Source organism: Tamandua tetradactyla, chromosome 21 (assembly GCF_023851605.1).
Source record: "Tamandua tetradactyla isolate mTamTet1 chromosome 21, mTamTet1.pri, whole genome shotgun sequence".
Classification (NCBI taxonomy): Eukaryota; Metazoa; Chordata; class Mammalia; order Pilosa; family Myrmecophagidae; genus Tamandua; species Tamandua tetradactyla.
The window spans coordinates 15653878-15679152 of record NC_135347.1 but is presented as its reverse complement, the minus strand read 5'-3'; the positions used below and the strand labels follow the sequence as shown (position 1 = coordinate 15679152).

Genomic DNA, 25275 nt, shown 5'->3' with positions numbered 1-25275 from the left:
GAGGAAGCAGTACGCAAGTCACCTCATAAGAATCAACTTTTGCCATTATTTTTGCAGAGGCGTTTAGCTACTTACTGATTCAACTGTGCAGTTCCAGGATGACATTTTGCTTTCCTTTGCAGAATCAAAGCACATTCATGTGTTTTGTTTTGCATTTCTCATCAGTAAAATGCTGGCTCTTAACAGGCCCTAAAAGCTTTGAGAAGACAAATCATTTTCAAGGTCTTCAAAGGTCCTAAACCCAATGATAAAAGTAGATGGGGGTCAAAGTATTTGAACTTTCCTTCTGCTGAGTCAGTTTTTCCCACTTTCAGCTGTGAGATATTTGTTTCTGAGAAAACATGTGTGTGAACATCCAGACGTTGAAAACTTCCTCCCCATTATATTAATACTCCTGATATTGCATAATCTACCTTATAGTGGGACTTAGCAGAGAAGAATTTGCAGACAAAAGCATATGCATACAGAGTTCCAGGAATATGGTGGTGGAGGATAGCCTGAGTTCCATGCAACAACTAGAGAAGTGACAGGAAAATGCCCGGGACAGCGATTCCATGGTGTGTGTGACCTGAGAGGGATTTATACACTGTATAGGAAGGTCCTGGATGAAAAAGCTGAGGAATTGAGATGCAGGGAACAGGGTAAGAGGCTCAGTCATGACTTCACTAGGGACAGGAGACTGTACCCAGGAAAATTCCTGCCCCTACAGCTAGCTGGGGAGATCAACCCCCTCAACTCTGAAGCCCAGAGCTCCCTCAAGGAACCTGGAAGTCAGCAAATGTTCCTTCCCTGCTCATAGAGACTGTCCAGCTAGTGCATAGAGTCTCCCTCCACTTTCCATATGGCGGCCCAGAGCCCTCAGGAATGAACTGAGAGAGAAGCAGGGATGAGGAAGCAAGAACTGCTGTGCCCCGGGTTATACCTCAGTTAATACCCTGTGCCTCCATGGCCTGCGCTGTGCCCTGCTCCATGCTTCCATGTCCTCACACCCTGCATTGCCGTGCCCTATGCCCTGTGAGCCCATGCCTTTGCATCTTGCCCCATGCCCCACCCTACCCTGCACACCAGTGACCCATGCCATGCCTAACCAGCAGACATTTCCAGGGTGGCTGTGGACAGAGGCAGCTGAAATACCCAGTTCCAGCCCAAGGTCATTCCAAGTGGGACCCTGGAGGCCATGAGACACATTAGGGCCCCAAGCAGAATCTCCACTGAGGTGAGAACTGCCCACCCCTGAGCCTCAGGGTTGGTGGCTTTCAGCCTGTACTGGAACTAACAGACCTGGCTGGAATTGCATCAGGTCTCCATGGAGCTCACCTGGCTGCTTCAGTTTGGAGAGGCAGGCCTGAGGGGAAGAGGAGGCCCATGAGCACCATCTGCTAAGAAGAAATGGAAAGTGTAATCTGGAAAATTGCTGTCTATCCTCAAAGTAGAGTTGCATGAGTTTTGGGAGTGATTTGGTGGGGAATTACTGATGAACCAAATTCAAAAGGAGACATTCAACACAAACTCAGGGAAGTACAAACCCTTAGAGGACTGAGGGAATTCAGGTTTCAAAATAAACATATCAAGATAATCAAGTGCCTCAAAGCCCACAGATAATCATAATGCATATGAAGATGGAGGCAGATATGGCCCAGTCAACTGCCCGAATTAAAACGCTGGAGGAGACACAGAATTTGGAACAAGTAATCAAAGACGTTCATACAAATTTCATAAATAAATTCCATGGGTTGGCTAATGACATGAAGGATGTCGAGAAGACACTAGAAGAGCCTAAAGAAGAAATTGAAAGAACAGTAGCAGATATAAATATAAATGCTATAAAATAGCTGATATTACAGAGATGAAAGATATGGTAGACTAAATTAAAAATATACTAGAGACATATCAGCAGATTTGAAGAGGCAGAAAAAAGAATAAATGACTAGAGGACAGGACAGTTGAATTCCAACACACAAAAGAACAGTGACAAAAAAGATGGAAAAATTTGAACTGGATCTGGATCTCGGGGAAATGATAAACAATAGGAAATGTACAAATATAAGAATCATCAGTGTCCCAGAAGGAAAAGAGAATAAAGGGCTAGGAAGATTAATTGAGGAAATAATAGGGCAAAATTCCATAACCGTTATAAAAGACAAAAATATGCAAATCAAAGAATCCCAATGAACCCCAGATAGAAGAAATCCAAATAGGTCTACTCCAAGACATATGCAAATCAGTCTGTCAAATGTTAGAAGAGAAGCAGAAGGTTCTGAAACTGACAAGAGAAAAGAGACTCACCACATACAAGGGAAACCACATAAGGCTGAATTTGTGCTACTTAGCAGGCACCATGGAGGCAAGAAGGAAGAGGTGTGATATATTTAAGATCCTGAAAGAGGAAGACTTCCACCCAAGAATTCTTTATCCAGTCAAGTTGTCCTTCAAAAGTGAGGGACAGATTAAAAATTTCACAGACAGACAAAGTCTGAGAGAATTTGTCAATAAGAGACCTGCCCTACAAGAAATACTATAGAAAGTTCTGTCAGCTGAAAAAAAAAGACAGGAGAGGGAGGTCTGGAGGAGGGCATAGAAGTTAAGAGTACCAGTAAGAATAACTTACAGGATAAAAAGAGAGAGAGGGAAAAGAACATATATATCTGACAAAAACCAAAGGATAACTGATAATTCTGCCATCCCCAAAGAACCTTTTTAGTTGTTTAGATATGGCCTCTCTCTCTAAGCCAACTCAGCAGGTGAACTCATTGCCCTTCCCCCTATATGGGACCTATCTGTGTGGGGATGAGTCAGGACCTGGCATCATGGGAATGAGAGAGCCTTCTTGACAAAAAGGAAGAGAAATGAGACAAAATAAAGTCTCAGTGTCTGAGAAATTTCAGAGTTAGGAAGTCATCTTGAAGGTCATTATTACGTATTATATAGATATCCCTTTTTAGTTTATGGTGTATTGGATTAGCTAGAGGGAAGTACCTGGAACTGTTGAAGTATGTTCCAATAGCCTTGATTCTTAAAGAAGGCTGTATAAATATATAGCCTTTACAATGTATTTGTGAGACTGTGAAAACCTTGTGTCAGATGCTCCTTTTATCTAGGTTATAGACAGATGAGTAAAAAATGAGGATAATAAATCAATAAATAATAGGGGGGACATAAAGGGTAAAATTAGGTAGTTTGAAATACTGTTGGTCAATGAGAGGAGGATAAGCAGTATGGGAAATATAGGTTCTTTTTTTATCTTTTTCTTTCTTTTTCTGGAGTGATGCAAGTGTTCTAAAGTGATCATGGTGATGAAAACACAATGATGTGGTGATACTGTGAGCCAATGATTGAATGATATGGTTGGACTGTATGTGTGTATGGAGATTTCTCAGTAACTAAAAATAATTTTTAAAAAACCAAAAGATAAGATAGTAGATTAAAAAATGCCTTTATAGTAATAACTTTGAATTTCTAAAGATGAAATTCACCAATTAAAAGATACAGATTGGCACAATGGATTAAGAGATAAGATCCATCTAAATGTCGCTTACAAGAGACTCATCTTAGACCCAAGGGTACACTTAGATTGAAAGTGAAAGGATGGAGAAAGGTGTGTCATGTAAGCTCTAACCAAAAGAAAGCAGGAACAGCTATACTAATATCAGACAAAAAAAGACTTTAAATATAAAGATGTCATAAGAGACAAGGAAGGGCATTATAATAATAAAAGGGAAAATTCACCACAAATAAATAACAGTCATAGATATTTATGCTCCCAATCAAGGCACCCCAAAGTAATGAGGCAAATATTGACAAAGCTGAGGCAGTGACAGACATTTCAACTATAATAATGGGAGAAATTTAAACACCACTGTCCTCCATGGATAGAACAACTAGACACAGGATCAACAAGGAAATAGAGACATTAAACAATTTGATCAGTGAATTAGACCTAACAAACATATATAGATTGTTACACCCCAAAACACCAGAATATATATTCTTTTCTAGTACTCATGGAACATTTTGCAGAATGGATCATATGCTAGGACACAAAACAGGTCTTTATAAATTAAAAAAATTGAAATTATTTAAAGCACTTTCTCTGATCATTACAGATTGAAGCTGGTAATCAATAACCACCAAAGACTCAGAACTTTCACAAATATGGAGATTAAATAATACACTCTTAAATAATCAGTGGGTCAAAGAAGAAATTGTTGGAGAAATCAGTAAGTATCTGGAGATGAATGAAAATGAGAATACAACATATCAGAACTTATGGAATGTACCAAAGGCAGTGCTAAGAGGGAAATTTATTGCCCTAGATGCCTATATTAAAAAAGAAGAAAGAGTAAAAATTGAGGAAATAACTGCTTATCTGGAAGAACTAGAGAAAGAACAGCAAACTAACCCCAAAGCAAATGGAACAAAAGAAATAACAAAGGTTAAAGCAGAATTAAATGAATGGGAGAACAAAAGAGCAATAGAAAGAATCAATAAAACCAAAAATTGATTCTTGGAGAAAATCAACAGAATTGATGGATCCCTAGCTAAGCTGACCAAAAAAAAAAAAAAAAAAAAAATAGAGTGAGAGAGAGAGGATGCAAACAGATAAAATCAGAAATGAGAGCAGGGTCATTACCATGGACTCTGAAGAAATTAAAAAAAAAACTCTGGAGGATACTATGAAAAACTATACACCAACAAACTAAAAAATTAGATGAAATGGACATATTCCTAGAAACACACTTCTGACTTGAGAAGAAAGAGAAATTCCAAAAAAACCAGTCACAAAGAGATTTAGTCAGTCATCAAAAATCTTCCTATATAGCAAAGCCCAGGGCCAGATGGCTTCACAGGGGAATTTTATAAAACATTCCAAAAAGAACTAACACCAATCCTGCTCAAACTCTTCTAAAGAATTGAGGAAAAAGGAACACTACCTTAGATAATTTTATGATGCTAACATCAATCTAATACCAAAACTGGGTAAAGATACTACAGGAAAGGAAAACTACAGGTCAATGTCCCTAATGAATACGCATGCAAAAATTCTCAACAAAATACTAGCAAATCAAATCCAATGACACATTATAAGAATTGTACACAAAAAATGGAGTTTATACCAGGAATGCAATGGTGTTTCAATACAAAAATATCAATTGAAATAATGCAGCACATTAACATCTCAAAGGGAAAATCACATGATCATCCTGAATGATGCTGAAAAAGTATTCCACAAAATTCACCATCCTTTTCTGATAAAAACACTTCAGAAGGTAGGAGTCGAAAGAAACTTCCTCAATATGATAAAAGACACATATGAAAAACCCATAGCCAGCATCGTACTCAATGGTGAGAGACTGAAACTTCCCCTTAAGATCAGGAATGAGACAAGGATGCCCTCTGTCACCATTATTATTCAAAATTTACTAGAAGTCTAAATGGAAAAAGAGATTAAAAGCATCCAGATAGGAAAGGAAGAAATAAAACTCATTGTTTGCAGATGACATGATACTATACTTGGAGAATCCTGAAAACTTTATGACAAACCTTCCTGAGCTAATAAATTTAGCAAAGTGGTGGGATACAAGATTAATGTGGCAAATTGGTAATGCATCTATACACAAGCAATGATCTAACTGAGATGATAATTAAGGAAAAAAATCCATTCAAAATAGCAACTAAAAGAATCAAGTATCTAGGAGTAAATTTAACCAGGATTATAAAGGACCTGTATGCAGAAAACTGTAAAACATTGCTAAAAGAAATAAAAGATCTTAGTTGGAAAGACATTTCCTGCTTACAGATAGGAAGGCTAAATGTAAAGATGTCATTGCTACCCAAATTGACCTACAGATTCAATGAATTACAAACTAAAATTCTAACAGTGTACTTTGAAGACTTGGAAAAGTTGGTTATCAAATTCATTTGGAAGAGAGAGAGACCTTGAATAGCTAAAAATATCCTTAAAAAGAAAAATGCAGTGGAGGGCTAATATTTACTGATTTTAAAGCTTCTTATAAAGCAATGATGAACAAAACAGCATGGTATTGGCACAAAGATAGACATATTGATCAATGGAATTGAATTGAGAGTGTGGACATAGACCACTAAATCTATGGTCAACTGATCTTTGACAAGGTCCCCAAATACACTGAACTGGGACAGAGTAGTCTCCTCAATAAATGGAGCTGGGAGAACTGGATATGAAAAGTCAAAAGAATGAAAGAGGACCCTTGCCTTATACCATATACAAAAATTAATGGAAAGTGGATCAAAGACTAAATATAGGAGCCCGTACCATAAAACTCCTAGAAGAAAATACAGGGAAACATCTTCAAGACATTATAATAGGAAGTAGCTGCTTAAACTTTATCCCCAAAGCACAAGCACTGAAAGAAAAAACATAAATGGAAACTCCTCAAAATCAAATGCTTCTGTACCTCAGAGTACTTTGTCAAAAAGGTGAAGAGGCAGGCAACTCAATGGGAGAAAAATTTGGAAATTATGTATCAGATAAAAGTCTAATATCCTATATACATAAAGAAATCATACAATTCAGCAAAAAAAGAACAAACAACCCAATTATAAAATCAGCTTAAGATATGAATAGACATTTTTCCAAAGAGCAAATACAGATGGCTAAATAGCATATATAGAAATGCTCCTTTTCATTATCTATAAGGAAAATTCAGATCAAGACTACAATGAAATACCTTGTCACACATATAAGAATGGCTGCTATTAAACAGAAAACTACAAATGTTGGAGAGGATATGGAGAAATTGGGACACTTATGCGCTGCTGATGGGATTATTTAATGGTATAACTGTTGTGGAAGACAGTTTAGCAGTTCCTTAGAAAACTAAATATCAAGTTGTCCTATGACCCAGCAATACCACTACTTGGTATATACCCAGAATAGCCAAAAACAGTAATACAAATGGACATTTGCCTGCCAATTTTCATAGCAGCATTATTCCCAGTTGCCAAAATATGGAAACAGTCCAAATGTCCATCAACAGATGCGTAGATAAACAAAATGTGGTATATGCAGCGGTGAGATGAAATGAGGTCCTGAAGCATATGACAACATGGATGAACCTTGAGGACATAATGCTGCATGAAAAAAGCCAAACACAAAAGGATACTGTATCATTTTGCTATCATGACCTTGGAAAAGTTAAACTCGGGCTTATAATATAGAATATAAGGGACTCTAGAGATACACAGAAGCTATAGATTGGTCAACAGTTTGCTAATGAGGTCCAGTTTGCTTCAGGACCTCGTTTCATCTTACTGCTGCATATACTACATTTTGTTTATCCATGCATCTGTCGATGGGCACTTGGACTGTTTCCATCTTTTGACAATTGGGAATAATACTGCTATGAACATTGGCGGGCAAATGTCTGTTTGTATTACCGTTTTTGGCTATTCTGGGTATATACTGAATAAGGGAATCAACAGAAGTGAAAGCAGCTCAATATTGCATTATTGAAGGTGAATATGATTGAAAGGGGTTGTATACAGCCATGTATCCCACCAATTAACATTAAAATATAAATAGTTCTTGCATGAACTACTTCAAGTTATGAATTTTGTACAAAGAGTTAATAATGGAGGGGTATGGGGTAAAACTACTATTGCATGCTATGGTCTGTATTTAGCAGGAAGACATCAGCAGTACCAGAGCAATACCAGGGATAAATAATTGGGGGTGGGGGATGGACAAGAGTTAAGGGGAGGTTTGAATTTTCTGTCTGTTTGTTGAGGGTGTGTTTACTGGTTATTTTCCTCTTTGCAGTAATGAAAAATATCTAAAATTGAGGGTGCTGATGATTATACAACTAAGTGAGGATAATGTGAGATATGGATTGTTAACTTTGGACATTAACCATGACACCCAATGGATGGAGGTGGCTGAAGGATACATCGACTGAGAAGTAGAATGGCAAACTGTGGTGTATACATATGATGGAATATTGTGTGGCTATGACAAAGGAACAAAGTCCTGGAGCATGCAATCAATGCCTTGAGGACATTATATGGTACAAAATGAGCCAAAAACAAGAAGAAATATTTTATGGTAATTTTAGAAAATAGAAGAAAATTGGGGCCGCATTTGTAAGCTCTTGTAGCAGTCACATTTAGTCTGGAGCTGTAAATGTTATTTATAGATCTTAAGAAGCTGTCCTATATATGTATTACCTTGTGTCTCCCTGGGACTTTGGCTACCTGTGTGACACCTAAGACTCAGAGTTGGAGTTCTGCAGCTCTGAAACTCAGCATTGCCATGCACAACTGTTAAAGAAACCAAAAAAACACATCAGGCTTCAATTAGAGATAAGAACAAATCCGATCTGGTTGGAACAAAGGTAAATCAGAATACAAAGGTTAGGATGTATTTTAGAACTTCACCTAGATGCATGAGATCAAAGGAAGAGAGGTTTATTTTGTCTAAAACCTAATTTTTTGTAGCCCCTAATATAACTCAACCTGTCTGGATAGCTCATTTAAACAACCCAAACACATGGAGCTCAGAATGTAATTCTATATAGCTTAATGTGATACTGGATACATCTCACAGTATGTTGGACAGATAATTAAAAAGTACTGGCAAAGTCTTTTGAGGGAATAGAGAAAAAATATGAAACTATTAAAGTTTGCCACCTGTGAAACTCCTGATCTCTCTCAAACTTTATGAACTCCCAGGTCAATAGGCCAAACCCTTGATCTTGAGACCTGCTCTTATTAAGCTTATTTTTGCAACAGAGAAGCTAAGCCTTCCTATAGTTATGCCTAAGAGTTACTTCCAGAAAACTTTTTTTGTTACTCAGATGTGGTCTCTCTCCCTTTTAAGTTCAATTCTTCAGGAAAATCATTACCCTCTTTCCTTTGTGGGACATGACATCTAGAAGTGAAAGTGTCCTTCGCAATGTGGGACACTTGCAATGGATGAGCCTGGCCATTGCCCTGTGGGGTTGGCAATGTTTTTCTAACCAAAAGGGGGAAAAGAAATTTAAAAAAATAAGGTATTAGTGACTAAGCACATTCAAATAGAATTTGGAGGCTATTCCAGAGGCTGCTTACATTTGAGCTTCAGCTAGATATTGCTAATTACCAAGGTTTGCCAAACCCCACCCAAACCGTTCCTGTTAAACCTGAAGAACACCAAGGGCTTATCTGGATTCTACAAAGGTTTCACACACTGAGATTACTTTCCAGAAACCTACAACATCCAGATGATTCCTAGGCCAGATAAGTCCTGAAACCCAGAGGGGCCAGCCTCTCCAAGAACATCAAGTACTTCCATTCCCATACCTGAATTATCAACACCCCTTTTCAACACGAAAAAGTTAGAGTTGGCATAGCCCAAGTGCCCCAAAATATTGGGAGAAGGATCAAAGGAGAAGGAGGAATTATAACAGAGAAGATGGAATTTAACAAATGAGTATAACTATTGAATCATTACATCGATATTTCTTTTAGTCTTTACTGTCTTGGAGAAGCTAGAAGGAAAAAGCTGAAATTGTGGAACTCTGACCCGTACCTCTTGTTACAATGTTCTTTGAAATTTATTGCTTTTTTGTATATGTGCTATAGTTCACAATAAAATGTGATTAGCTTCATTTTACAGATGTAGAAATTCAGGCTTGGAGTGAATGATGGACTCAGGTTTTAAATCCAGATCAGCTCGTAGCCTTTGCACTATGATATACCACTAATACATTGTTCTTCTTTCAACTTAGTATTCAAGTTTGGAAAGGAAAGCAGCATGAAGGCAAGTGTATAAGTTTAAAGAAAAATTAAAATTTCAGGGAGTAAGGGCTCTAGATGATCTTGACTCTTGTTGCTTTAACTAGGATTGCCTTTAATTTTTCTGGCAGAAACTAACAGGTTTTTTAGTGATAATGATTTATCAGGTGAATGTTTACTTCTCCCTACAATCCATTTTATAGATGAAAAAGCTAAAGGTTACTGAGCTAGTAACTAGTACAAACTCGTATAGCTAGTACCTTAAAATTGGAATTCAGCCTCCAACCCTGTCAAAAATGCTAAGGCCATGTTCTTGCCATAATTTCATAGCAACCTTTTGTGTAATAGCAATCCTTTATCATAGGTAGGTGCTACTATTTTATAGTAAAAGGGTAGCATGGAGATCACTTATCTCAGGTCCTTCATTTTGTTTTGAGGAAATGGAGGATTAGAGAAGCAAATTGACTTGAGAGTAGTCAGACAGCTAGTCAATTCTAAAGCTATGCTAGGACCCCAGGTTTCTCAGCTCTCATTTAGCTTTCTTTTTGCTTCCAGAACATATCACCTTTGCAGAAATGTGGGTTTTTACTTGTCTTGGACTAGTTCTCTCTTTCAGGGAAAGTGAAGCACAAAGGGCCTGCCTAGGGCACTGATCCATTTTCTTTGGTGGTACCAGGTATGTGGAATTAGATATTATTGACTTGCCTGCAGGCTTTCTGTTAGAGCTTTTGGAAAAAATCTGCCTGTCAGCTGCTTAAAAATAAAGCCTAATTATTCTCCATTCTATAGTAGAGATGTCACAATGATGGTGTATTTGCATTCAGACACTGCAAATATTTGAATTCATGCAAGCAAAGTGTGTGTTCCTGGGATATGTAATAGCTGCTGAATTGTAGAGTTCAGCCGTTTTATGAAACAAAGGAAACACTGATGAAATTAAACTAACGGGAAAAACAAGCTGCCTTGCAAGGAGAATTCTCTGTCTAATATATGTATTATTGTTCCTCATTTGCATGACCAATTACAGGGAAGTTCCTCATTGTGAGATACAATAATTTTATATAATTGCTGTGGCTTCAGCAATTTTGAAGGAGGTTTCCCTAGCAGAACCTAGTCTCAGGGAAAACAAATTATGTTGATTTACTAGCAATTCTGCAAATGGATTGTCTGGGGGAAGCAGGAGGAGTCTTTTTATGGAACACAAAGAAACTGCTCACTATTTGACATTTTAAATTGTTTGCTTGGAATATGCAAAACTGCAGACATCTAATTGCATGCTGTCGCCTCTGAGGAGCCATCATTTTGCACTTGGATTTGAAGACTTTCAGCGTGATGATTAAGGGGCAAAATGGATACTCATTTACTCATGTTGTAGAAGGCAGGGCAGAGGCTATGAACATTTAGGAAAAAGCAAAGAAGAAGGAGTATACAATAAATTCCTATTTAAGTCAACTGTATTTAGGATGGTTTTACCAAAATTAGCTTATACGAATGTTGTCACCAAATAAGCAACATAACAGAAGGCACTTGGCAACCTAAAAATCTCTTACTCATAAAATCCAGGTCTAAAGTGGCTTTAGAAATAATCTGGACTAACCTACTGATTTTGTAGACCAGAAACCTAGAGAGTCCTCTTAGAGTTGAGGACTGTCTTAGTTTGCCAGGGCTGGTATGACAGATACCACAACTTGCTGGTTTAAACCATGGGAATTTATTGTCTCACAGTTTTGGAAGGTAGAAGTCTAGCAATGAGGTGTTGGCAGAGCTTGCTTTTTCTCAGTCTGCAGTGTTTTGGAAATCCTCTGTCACATGGCAGAGTGATGTTTCTCTGATTTCCACTGACTTCTGACTTCAACTGACAGACTGTGTCCCTATTTCCTTAGCTTATACAAGTATTCCAGTCATATGGATTAAGGCCCATCCTGATTCCATTTGGCCTCATTTAAATAGGATCTTTGAAGACTACCCACAAATAAGTCCACCCCTTAACTAATAATATCATCAGAGGTTCTATCTGCAAATGAATACACAACTACAAGAATGTGCATTAAGACTTGAGCATGTCTTTTTTTTTTTTTTTTTTTTTTTTTTTTTAAAGGAAAGACAGAGAGAAGGAAGGAAGGATAGAAGGAAGGAAGGAAGGAAGAAAGGGAAACATCTTTAAACATTTTCTTGTTTTATTGTATTCTGTTTCTCCGTTTTTTTTGTTACATGGGCTGGGGCCGGGAATCGAACCGAGGTCCTCCGGCATAGCAGGCAAGCACTTTGCCCGCTGAGCCACCGCGGCCCGCCCTTGAGCATGTCTTTTGTGAGTGACATGATTTCATCCCTGTATTAGCTAGGGTTCTCTAGAGAAACAGAATTAGCAGGAAATATTTGTGGCTATAAAATTTATAAAAGTGTCTCATGTAACTGCGGGAGCATACAGTCCAGGTTCTGTAGGACAGGCTGCAAACTGGTGACTCCAATGAAGGTCTGCAAAGACGCCACAGGAGAGGCTCACCAGCTAAAGCAGGAAGAGTGTCTTTCTGAATCCTCCTTCAAGCCTTCTGGTGATTAAATTAAGCATCACTCATTGCAGAAGGCACTCTCCTTAACTGGTTACAAATGGAATCAGCTGTAGATACAGCCAATAATCATGATTTAAGTCCATGAAATGTCCTCATAAAAACAGACAGGCCAGCACTTGTCCAACCAGACAAATGGGTACCACCACCTGGCCAAGTTGGCACATGAACCTGACCATGAATCTCAAACAAGGACTCCTGGCAGTTTGATGTTGAATAGAGTTTTGTAGGACTTTACAAGCTATGTGTGGTATGACATTTTATGTACTTCCTGTATATTCAAGAAACAGACAATAGTATTTTTCAGGTGGCTAATTATAGCTAATCCCTAAAACAGAGCAGAAGTTGCTTTCTTGACAAGGCACTGTCACACTCTAGCTACCCCCAGAGGGATAGGTGCATTGGTGAAAATGCCTGTGGCTTCCAAGGCTTAGAGTGTACTTCTTTTATTTTGTTCTGAAGATATAAATGGTGACATAAGGACTGGGGGCTGCTGGTCTCCCCTTGACTTAATATTTAAGCAAATTTGACTTTGTTCAGGGAATTTTTGGCCTGTTGGTAGAGTACTAGTAATAAACTTCTGATTTATTAATTTTTCTAACCAGGGCCAGATATTTTTTTCTACTGAATGCCTTTAAATCTTTATCTATATGACTGAAGTAAAACTTGCACTTGCCATTCCATCACCTTTTTGTTTTATACGGGATTAGAGAATTATAGAGAGTAGAGAGGCAGTCTGAAATAATTTTTTATCTCTTGCACTACCTTTATCTCTTGCATGGCAGTGCTTTATTTGTAGAAGGTTCTTACTAAACTCTGCTAAATTAATGAGTAGCCATATCCCTGACCATCTCTGGATCCTTTCTTCCCTGGATGTCCCCCCAGTCCCTGCCTGTTTGAGTCGAGTATGTGCTCACTGTTTCTCTTCCTGCAAAGTGAGTTGGTTAATGGGTATGGGGTCCTCTACTTTGTTCCTACCATCCCCTCATGGTCACTGCTTTCTTTTTCTACTACTTATACAGCTGAGGGAAATCTCAAGGCTGCTTCCATACCTGGAGTTGGGTGCATATCTATTTTCTCATTTCTAAGTTGAGAAATTCTGTAAAAAAAATACATTTTTTAACTGCTCAGAAATCTCCAGTGAGTTTGCTTAGTGGCAACTGTAACTGCCATAAGTTTCAGAAAATTAGACCCTGCTTATAACCCCTCAGTGGTTTCTTTTGCAAGAGTCTTGCCTGAACAACAAACTGGTTTCTAGTCTTTCTGGAGCTAATATCAATCTTTAACCTTAAAATTTAAAATATTGCAGAGCCATCATTGTTTTGGGCAGTCTCTTGATGAGAGAAGATTTAAGGTGAATATTCTGAAGGCCAGGACAATTTTGTTCTAAAGAAAATTTGTTTATGAAGAATAAAGTCTATTCTAAGGTGGCAGCCAGTCTTAGAGTCATAAACAAATCTTGTAAAGAAATATACCTCCCTCACCACCCCAACCAAATTCTACATGTGTTCTATGCACTTCTACTTAAGATCAGAGTCATCTTATGATACCCTTAATTTATGATGCTGAAATGGAATTTTAGTAAATCATTACAACGCAGATGGAATAGGCTTCAGAGGTAGAGCTGAACTCTAGATAAACTTTAGGTAAACTTGAGACCAAAAAGGGGGAAGTGAAGGGAAAAGCTTAAAATAGAGAAGAAATGAGAATTGAATGAGAACCGGGAGGGAGGAAGATTGTTTGTGGATTCAGGCTGTGGGCTTATGACAAGTTAGAAATTAGCAAGTGTGAAATCTATGATTCAGGGAGAGGGGAGGAATAAATTTATCTATGTTAGATATGTCGAAGAGTGCGTTTTGAATGGAGCCTGCCAAGCTTCTGACTAGAGCTTAGCCAGAAAGGATCTGACATTCGATCTGGTTCTTGAGCATTAAAAATGGTCTGGAACAATTGAAACCCTTTACTCTACAAGTATATTGAGCCTGAAATGATTCTATTTCAATATTTTTATAAACCAGAGCACATAGGATTCCCAAAGAATAAACACTAATCTCTGAAGATAAACTCATGTTTACAAATTATAAATTAGGCAAGAGTGAGCAGATGCAAACAACAGAATAATTAATATCCTAAGACTTTAACATCTTAAATAAGAAAGAAACTATTACATAAGAATATTTACTGTAATTAAAGAAGTAAAAAAAATAAATTGAAACCACAAAGTACAAAACAGTATGCAAGACATTGGCAGATTGGAAATAAAGAACCAAATAGATTTTCAGGATTGAGAAATATGTTCCTTAAAATTAAAAGCATAAGGGATGAGTTAAATAGATTAGGTGTAGATGAAGAGAAAATTAGTTGAACTAAAAAGATCAATTTAAGGAAAATACCTAGGGTGCCTGGTAGAGATAAGAAGAGAGAAAAAATTAAAGAACAGTTAATAAAGATGATTTCAGTACCAAGTCTGCAATAAAGAGAATGGGAAACAGGTTATATATGAAAAGTTAAGGAATTTTTATAATTAAACAAAGTATGAATTCTCAGACTGAAGAATAACAATGTTTTTAAAACAGAATAATAATTTAAAATCTTTTTTCTGTTACCTAGTATCATTCTCTTCATTATAGACCTCAAATTTTCCTATATCCATGGTATTAGTATTAGTAATGCACTGTGAATAAAATATGGACTTAAAATAGCCCCTCCACTTGATAAATTTAGAGTCATCATTGTCACCCTTTCCCTCACCCACAACTGTCCTCAATAGCCTCAGTAATAACATATATTGAGGTCCACAAACTGAGCTAAACATTTTAGGTGAATAACTTAATTTACTCTTAAACTTCTGTTTTATAGATTTGCTACACTAATTGGAAGATGGCTTTCTATATGTCTTCTTTTGAATAAAGCAAGAAGTAAGATCTTTTACCTTTTCTGATATTCCATGAGAAAAGTTCTTTACAGATATAGTTAATGACATTCAGAAAGATGGCCAATGCAATTAGATTAAGTAATTCAGAAAACATTTATTGATCACTTGCTATGTCCTTTAAGATATGAGGGTTGTGCCAACTATAGTCTGTAGTATACCAAAACAACCCAAAACTGCATGGCTCAAAACAACACCATTCATTTGCTCTCAGTTCTGTAGGTTGACAGCATGGGCTGAGCTCAGTTTGGTACACGTCATCTCTGCCTCATCTGCTGATGGCTGGGTTTGCATGTGCCTTTGGGCCTGGGCTGAGATGCCTGGCATAACTGGGGTGACTGAGTCAGCGGGAGCTTCACTCTGTTTACTCTCTCATCCTCCAGGAGGCTATTGGCCTTTTTCACCTGGTAGTAGAAGAATTCTCAGGAGAAAGAACAAGCCGCAGTGGGTAAGTACTTTTCAAGCCTCTGTGTGCCACATGTGTGCTGGCCCATTGGCCAAGGGAAGTCACTAGGCCAATCCCAGAGTCAGTGTGTATGTGTGTGTGTGTGTGTGTGTGTGTGTGTGTGTGTTGGGTGGGGTCCTACCTAAGAGCTTGAATACAGGGAGATGTGATTCAATGGGGCCATTGCTTCATCATTTTATCTTAAGGGTAATTAATGTTATAACTGGAGTTGAAGTCTCAACCAGCAATTGTATGACAAATAAAATTTGAGCCTGACTGTTCATTATCAGCCTTAAGATCATAAACATTGGTCATTTCTTACATCATGTTGGTCTATTTGAAGTATTCATGGGAGGATTTTATGCTAGACAGGCAACCAATCTGAATTCTTCAGGTAAAAGCCATCTTCCATTAAAATAGCTTCTAAGAATCTCTCCATTTTAGCAAGGTGGATTGGTCTGATAGAGTCCCTCAAATGTGTTCCTTTGGAAAGCTCCGTTTGGAGGCAGTGAATTATTGCTTCTGTGGAAGGATCAAATGACTAACCTTCCATTCATATCTCACTGCCACAGGCAAAGAATCTTTGGGCCTCTTTAGAAGCTGGAAGAAAGATGATGCCCTCTAGTACTTTCGACAGCTCAGCCTGCAAGAATGTAATTAATCATTACTTTCTGGGTCAGCTCCTCAAGCAGCCCCTTTATCTTCATCCATCTTTTTCCAGAAGAGATCTTTAAATTCCACTTTGTTAAAGAACGAATAATGTGGCTCCTTTTTGTGTGGGTGGAATAAAAGTTTTGAAAGGGCATCGCATTTTTTTTTTTTTTTTTTGAGAGAGAGATTTTTAAACACCCATAGGTATGTTTGTGAAAGCCCTCAGGTTTCAAGGATACCTCTGTTTTCAGAAAATTATTACTTTTACAGATTCTGGTGGACATTTGTTGCCAAAAACTATGGCTCCTTTACCTCCTTCCAAAAATGCCAAATTTCCATTTGGGGATCTATGTGTTTCCTGGAAAGCTGGCTCTATTCCTTGCTTTAGAGCTAGAACTTGAGATTTGGACCCAGTCAATCACTGAAAATTATTCCACTTACTTTAGTTCAGTGTGGGTAGGTAATCTAGACTACCTTATATTAGATTGAATTTGTGAGAATACAGGGGCAGTTATATTTTATTTACTGCAAGATGAGGAAGAAAAATCATATAGCCCAAGGAGCTTCTGGGAGCTAGCCGACCCTAAATGAAAAAAACTGTGCTGAAGACAGAGTGGTAAGATGGAAGAAATGAGGTTCAGAGTGCCCTCAGTGAGTGCTGGATCAAGCTTTAGCTAAAGTGACTTTTCAGCTATGTTAACAAATGAATTTCCCTTCTGCTTAATCCAGTGTGTTAGGCTATTACCTTATTTGTTATATAACTAATATTCAGGTGACCTCAGAGAGCGAATAAATTCTCATTTGGTGAAATCCTTTGAACGCTGCATGATAAGGAAGAAGATGATTTCAAAATATGATGAATAAGAAGGGGAAATTATAATTTAGAAGATAGGAACTTTGTTTATTTGCTGTTTCCAGCAAAACACCCTGTGCTGGTTTGAAGGGATGTATATCCCCTAGGAAAGCCATGTTTTAATCTAAATCCCATTTCATAAAGGCAAAATAGTTCCTATTCAATACTGTATGTTTGAAACTGTAATCAGATCATCTCCCTGGAGATGTGATTTAATCAAGAGTGGTTGTTAAACTGGATTAGGTGATGACATGTCTCCACTCATTTGAGTGGGTCTTGATAAGCTTCTGGAGTCCTATAAAAGAGGAAATATCTTGGAGAATGGAGATTCAGAGAGAGCAGAGAATGCTGTAGCACAATGAAGCAGAGAGTCCATCAGCCAGTGCTTTGGAGATGAAGAAGGAAAATGCCTCCTGGGGAGCTTCATGAAAGAGGAAGCCAGGAAAGAAAACTAGCAGATGATGCCATGTTCGCCATATGCCCTTCCAGATGAGAGAGAAACTGTGACTGTGTTCGCCATGTGCCTACTTACTTGAGAGAGAAACCCTGAACTTCATCGGCCTTCTTGAACCAAGATAGCTTTCTCTGGATACCTTTGATTGGGCATTTCTATAGACTTGTTTTAACTAGGACGTTTTCTTGGCCTTAAACTGTAAACTAGCAACTTATTAAATTCCCCTTTTTAAAAGCCACTCTATTTCTGGTATATTGCATTCTGAAAGCTAGCAAACTAGAACACACTTTGTGTTAGAAGAATCTCAGTGAGTGAGGTTTGATAGTGCAGGAATCATCAATGATAAAAATATCCAGGAAAGAAACTATTCTCTTACTGGGTAGATACTGTTTTTTGTCTGGGACCAGTTTCCCTTGGCATTCCTTCTATACACAGAGTCATTTGTGCAAAATTTAATTTTACAGACATGTACTGAGCACCAGTTATGTTCTAGATGCCTGGGATATGGAGAAGAATAAAATTAAAATAATAAAAAAGGCCATACCATACTAAAAAAAAATCAACAATCAGTGAGAGGAGAGAGAGATCTGGTAAATAGTTACAACTCAATGTAATAAATCTTTGCAAGTTATTAGAAGACAATTAATGGAACAACCAACTCACCTGCAGTCTAGGGTAGGGGTCCCAGTGCTGGTTCATGGCAATTTTTTTTCCTGTGGCAATATGAGAAATGAATGATATTTTCATGAAACCAATTCATAGGAAGTTGAAAAGAACTGTAATTTATTCTGAGATTTTTTTCCTTTTTTTGTTGTAACCTTTGAAATATATTATAATATTTATTTATTATAAATAATCCTATATTAGGTTTTAATTTTTTATATTGGTAATCCATATATTCCAAAGGTTTTGGTAACCACTCATCTAGCATATAGTTGGTGAAATGACTTTAGGGTAGAAATCATTCTGAAATGAATCTTGAAGAATAAATAAATAAAATTTCAACAGACATAGTAGACAAGGCAAGGGACTCACAGTAAACCAGCACCACAGAGATGAAATGTTAAGGCCTGTTTGGGGAATGACATGCATTTTGGCATATTTATGCATAATATGTACATTCAGTTGGCAGGATTGATATAGATAATAAAAGGCCTTGATTGTCATGCAAAAGAATTTAGATTGATCTAATAACATTTTAAAGTAGGGGAATAACATGATCTGATATATGATTTAGAAAGACAATAAAAGTAATAGGGGAATGTATTAGATTTTTGACCGTTACATTTGTAGAGGATCTGAAAGTAGAAGCTCGTTTTTAAATATGAAGACTAAAATCCTAAGAAGGCTCTGATCTTTATTAGCAGAAGGAATTTATCAGTGATTCATGCGAGAATATGAATCGTAAACTTGGCCTTTGCTGGTTATTTCAAATAGCCCACAAATCTCTCTCCCTTTCTTCCTCCTTCTCTCCCTCTCTCCTCTCTCTTTCTTTCTCTCATTTATACATCACACCACACACACTCACACACACAAACACACACACACACACCCTACAGAGCAATTCCCCCTCCAGTAGTTCACTCAATTTTAGCTTGTTGGTTTCATTTTCCCCATTCTAAATGAAAAAAACAAATCAAAGAACCAAGCTGCCCCTTGTATCTACATCACTTACGTTGGATGAAATTGAGGTGTAATCTATGTGAAACAGGATGCTTTGGTGTTGCCTAGAATTTCCTTGGAGTTTCCAGTCCTTACTAGTTAGGTGATCTTGGCCAAGCATCTTAATCTCTGTATTCTTATATGTCTTCTCAGTCTCATAAAATTATTCTCAGGTTACTTAAAAGGACAGAAGTAAACCCAGCTTCGGGCTCATCTTTGGGGCTCACACTCTGGCAGTGGCTTCTCTCAGATGAGAATGGCAGGTCTGCCGCTCACATTTGCATGGTGTACGCAGGGGTGCAAACGGAGGCCCATGTGCCACATGTCTAAATGTTTAACATTATAAATCAAGCTAACAAACTGTTAAATAAGTATGTTATATGCTTCTATCTTGGGAAATATGCCTTCACAGAAAAAAGTTAAAAGCTATGTACAAAATGGCAGTTCATATCAAATAGCTATATATGGTATAAATTCAAAATTAATTGACTATTTGCCAAATATCATGATTATTTGTAGAAGACTCATTGGTGATAGCCACCGGTTGGGGTGGGAGGAGGGGAGGGGAAAGGATTTCTCCTTTACTTGCTGGGTCCCCTGGTGGCTTATGTTCGTTCTTATAATCCCCCTGATTTTACTCCTCCTCTCTTTGGTGGGAGAGGTCTTTTTATCCCTCCAAGCTCAACTGCTGGCTTATCCATCACCTCTAACCTCCCAGCCATCTGGTGAAAATCTTGAGTACTGCAGTTTCAGGGTATCATCTCACTCCTATCAGAGTTTCCTCTTCCCATGAGTTGCTGTCTACACTCCTACCCCCAACAGCATTTCCCTTTTAAGTCCCTTAAAGAAACCTGATGCTGGAAGGCCAGGCTTTGGCATTTCCTCCAACTTCTGACACATAGCCTGTCCTCCTTATCTTCCCACTTCTGGCTATGTCCAGGTGAAGTCTCAGGTGAAAGGGTGAATACCCCAGTCTGGAGGTCTATTCAAACACAGCACATCAGCTGTCCTTGCTCATCCTTGGGCCAAGAGTTAAGCAGAGTGGTGGACTATCAGAAGGATGGATCAGAGAGAGACCCAAGCAGACCCTATAATTGGAATTAGGACCAATGGGGCAGTAATTTCAGAGTCTCTGTACTGAGGCATAACATGACAGGGGAGGAACAAATCATAAATGGGCCTGTCCACTTGACCCTTCTCTGTGGAAAGGGATGTGGATGGAGGAGGGTGAGAGACGGGACCTCTAAAGCATGACGTCCACACAGGGGAACGTCTTGCCTGGGAATTAAAAGTAGAAAATACTGCAGATTTTTAAGGTACAGTTTTGTGCACTATCCCCTTTTCAGTGTTTCTGATTGTCTTTTTCCTCTTTCTTGCATCTTATTTGTGTTTATTCCTTGTTCCAGGATATACTTGTCATTATTCTCTCATTCCCATTTCTTTGTATACCCAGGTTGCTGCATGTTCTCTTCCATTCTTTTGGAGTCACCAATGTTGGAGTTCTGAAATGATTGAGCTTTAGCTTAGATTTTTACAATATTTACTAAAATATCACTTTTCTTTACTCCTCATCTCCCTCTGTATTTGAGATATATGTCATTTTATCCTATGGTGGTTCTCCAGTAAGCTTATAATGAGGTTTAGAAGGCGAAGAAGGTACAGGAAAGGATTCTGCAACATTTCCTGTTCAGATCTCTTTACTACACCATCCCTGAAAAGCTTTCCTCTGAATGGGCTTCTAGATTAAAACTTTAGATTCTAGAAAACCTTGAAATAATAGACCTCGAGCAATTTAAGGAGGACATTGCAGATCTCATTGTGTGTTGAGAACTTAATATTTCTTTAGGGAATTGGGTTTAACTTTGGGCCATTTTGGTAAGGATCAATAAATATTTGTTGGATAATTGAGTTAAAAGTTGTGGCAACAAAATGCTTTTGAGAACATGGTCAAAACAGCTTCTATCCCTCACAATGGCAATAGGAATTTTTCTCCTTCTCTGTGACAAGAGAGAAAAGAATGTTCTTTCCCATAATGTCTATTAAAATCACCCTGGACTTTGGCAGCATTTTTGCTTATGCCAAAAGCTCTTTTTTCCTAATGTGGTAAATGAAGAGAAAGGCAGTGATAAAAAATAAAGTAAGTGCTCTATTTTCAGGAACAACTTAGAGGAAACCTGGCCTTGCTCTGAATGAACTTTCACCAACTTCATACTTGATACTCTGAGTCTAACAGCCAATTAAATTTGCACAAGGAAACAGTCTGGTAGAGCGTCTGGTTCTACGTATTGAAATGCTATGGAAGATTTAGTAAGTTGTCAGAGTATAAATCATCATACAGACTGTGTCTTCCAGGCTGGTTAAGATTAGAGAAGAGTCAGCAAGGTTTATGGAGTTATGGGGCCCTTGAGCCCATAGCTGTGAGAGACCAGAATGTGGATGCAACCAGACATCTGCAGAGTTCTGGTTCTGAGTCTGCCAGCCAGTGGTGGGGAGCAGAAAGGCACAGGAAGGCAAAGTGCTAGGTTGTAGGACATAGTGATTTTCTGGGTTGGCGCTGAACAGTGATGCTCCTATTTCAAAATGTTGGACCTTGACACAGAGAAAGTTCATTTTAGTGAATGACACAGTACATGCAACTTATTCTATTAAAACGAAAGCATTACTACGAGAGATCATAACTGCCAGAGTAGGAAAATAGAGGTAAAACTGAGCTGGCAGCGACATTCTGTGCTATATATATATATATATATATATATAGCACAGAATGAGGAACGGGGATGTGGGTTGCCGAACAGCACAGCGTTTGGGAGAGCCGTGCCTCAGTTCATTAGGGAAGGTGTTGCTGGGAAGGGAGCAGACCAGTGAACGGGATTGACTGATCCTGTGGAAAGAGGCCAGAAAACAAAATAAAGCCACTAAGACAAGATTTACTCAAATTCCATGTCCTCCATCTTCTTCCGTCTACACTAAAATCCCTTTTTTCTGATTTCCAATTTTAGTTAGAGTCAGGTGGCTGAACCTTTAATCGACTTTTCATTGTCAAATGCTAGATTTTCTCAGGAGCTTCTTGGGGGGCAGGGACCATGTCCTGAACTTCTGTATCATCTGGTCCTTCTATGGAATCAGAAAGTGTGCATCTTTCCTTTGAGAAGAGAAGTGTGAAATAAAATTGTCATAAGACTTTTACTTATCCCTGATTAGAAGCCACAGCTTTGTTGTGGGTAAAGAAGTTTGCAAAGAAAGCAATCACCTTGGGCTAGAATCTCTTTGTGTATTCAGGGACTGTGCCTTCAATTTCCTTTCTGTGAGCTGATAAGAATGTTGAAGGTTAAAGGGACTTTTTGACTTAGTGAGCTAAACCCAGAATCATATTAATTGATTAATTAGGCTGAGGAGAAGGTTTTAGGTAAGATTAAATTTGACTAGGCTCTGTCCCTTATCATAAGGTAGAGACTTTCTCTGTTATGTTTTTGATATGCATTACCAAGAAATAGACTCTTGTGGTCAAATTGTTTTTCTATAGTGACAGGGCCTATTGGGAATGTAGTTCCTTAATCCCAAGATTTATCTCAAATTAAAAAAGTGTGAAGAATATATTATAGAGGTTTACTTGTAGCAAAAAAATAAGTCATGAAATATAGCTAATTTATTTCACTTAAATTGTATGACCTACACTAGTTTTTTCCTCTTTCCGTTCTTTGTTCTCTTAATATGTAAACATATTCCATTAAACTGTGGAAGGGGAGAAATCAGTTCTGTTTTTCTTCTTCCCTACAGCTGCTGATATTGGAATAAAGATTCCCCTGGCTGTTTCTGACTTCAGTCCAGCTCAAAGCTTTGTTTCTTCCAGATCCTCAAGTTAGGCACATGGCAGGTATTGAATTCATACCTGTTGATTGACTGAACTGAAATTGATTAACTCTCTTTGTTAAGGAGATTGGAGACCGGCAGGCATTTTCCTCTGGTGTTCTACATGAGAATGTGTCTGCTTCCAAAATTTGGAGAGATCGCCTCTGCCAGACACAAACTCTGAGGCATGTGGTGAAGGCACAATTCTTGCTCCCCAAAGTATAGCAGGTAAAGTTCCATGGCTCTAATTAAGCTCTCTTTCCTGAGTTTAAATTAAAATGAATTAAACACAGGCAGTGAAATAAAGCATTGAAGTGTTACTGCCTAACGGCTCTTCTTAACCTGAGGTTTTAGCCAATATTCTTATGAAGAAGAATGTCACTGAAATAGAGGATGCTGCCACCTCTGCTCTTTGGGTTCTTGTTTGTTTCCTTAGGCCTGGCATTTGGTGTGGCCCAGAGTCATGGCTGACAGCAGGAATCTGCAGGGCAGCAGGGTAGGGTCTGACTTGTTTTGTCCAAAAGCTGTTTTATCCCCCTGAAGGCTGACAGCACACAGCCTGCTAGCTGAATAAAGTGTGGGGGAGGAGATGACAGACTGATCTGCTTCAGAATTTCCACCGTACCCAGTCAAACTGCCGCACCTAGGGACCTGCTCAACCTGCAATAAAACATTTAAGAAAACGACAGAAGCTCAGATCCCTGTCCAAATGAAACAGGAGCACTTATTTCAGGACTGGCAGCAGTTTAAAAATTCTCCACAAAGAAGTGCTTTTGTGAATCAAGTGTGCACACGACAGCAGCTGATGCCCATTACAGAAATGTAAATGTGAAGGAATTAATTTGTTTCTGTTTAGAACACTCTTTCTCTTTAAATTTTAAAAATTAAAAAATATTTAACTCTTTCAAGGGCCAGATTGTGCCAGAAGGTTAAGTTGAAAAATCAGTGATGGGTACTTTATTGATTTGGATGGAATGAAATAGAATTTCTTTGAAATTATTGAGATGTAAGTTACTTGAAATCAGATATATGTGTATGTATGTATGTACATATATATGTGTGATAGTTTCATGTGTGAACTTGGCTAGGTTATGATATCCAGTTGTTTGGTTAAATAAGCCCTGTCCTGATTGTTACTTTAGGGTATTTCATGGATAGATTTGCATCTATAGTCAGCTGATTGCATCTCTGGCTGATTCCATCTGTAACCAACAAAGGAGGTTGCCCTCAGCATGAGCAGAGTTTTAAGACATCGAATCAGTTGGAAGTATTAAACCCAGAACTGAGGATTTCAAAAATCAGAAAAGAGAATTCCTGCCTCTGTTTAAGCCAGCCAGCTTCTTCTGGGGAATTCAACTTCACTTTCATCAGAGTTTTGCAGCCAACCCTACAGAGTTTGGATTGTTAGTCCCCATGGTCTAACAATTCCTTTAATACATCTGTTAATATTTACATATATATCCTGTCAGTTGTGCTTCTCTGGAGAACCCTGACTAACACTTATGAAACCATATATATATCTATGTATATTCTAGCATCTCTCTCTTTTTATATTTCTATGTGGTTTTGAAGAAGGAGAGCACCAGGCCAAGTGAATATGTACTGGTTAGAGGAGAAGGAGTAGCTGATGATGAATGTCCCCTGCTTCTCCGCAGCGTAGGATGGCAGTAGCCGATGGGAAGCAAAGTCTCTGGTGTGTTTCTCTTTTCCGTTTCTCTGATGTTCTTTGTGAATGCTGGGTGGAGAGGCTCAGTGCAGTAAATAGGTTCTGAGAGTCGGGCTCTCGGCGGGTCATGAACAAAGGGAGGAGCCCCAGGGAATGTCCAGCTCTTGAAAGAAAGAGGATATCGTTGGTAATATCATGTACCCAGCAGAACTTTTTCAGGGGTGAAGAATGTTTTTAGTTTTGTTTCTATAAACAAGATTTATTTAAACGATATAGGGAAGAGGAAAAAGATAATAATCTCTTTAAAAAGTCTCGTCACCCAGATAAAAGCACTGTTTGTCATTTTTAAATGTAGGGAATATTGCAGTATGTTTGCTTACTGGGGTTACTCTAGTAGAGAGGGAGAAATTGATGATACAGGAAAGAGTGGGGGCAGTCTTTGGAGT

At 38.2% G+C, this 25275-nt stretch overlaps 1 long non-coding RNA gene across 2 annotated transcripts in view; it reads left to right on the top strand.

Annotated features, from left to right (window-relative positions):
- The window catches only part of LOC143665287 (uncharacterized), a 313239-nt gene that overhangs the window by 45304 nt on the left and 242660 nt on the right, over positions 1-25275 (top strand). For both annotated transcript variants that reach the window (XR_013166837.1, XR_013166836.1), the window contains exons 2-3: positions 15177-15235; positions 15633-15697. This is a non-coding gene — a long non-coding RNA (uncharacterized LOC143665287). The remainder of the gene's footprint in view (positions 1-15176; positions 15236-15632; positions 15698-25275) is intronic.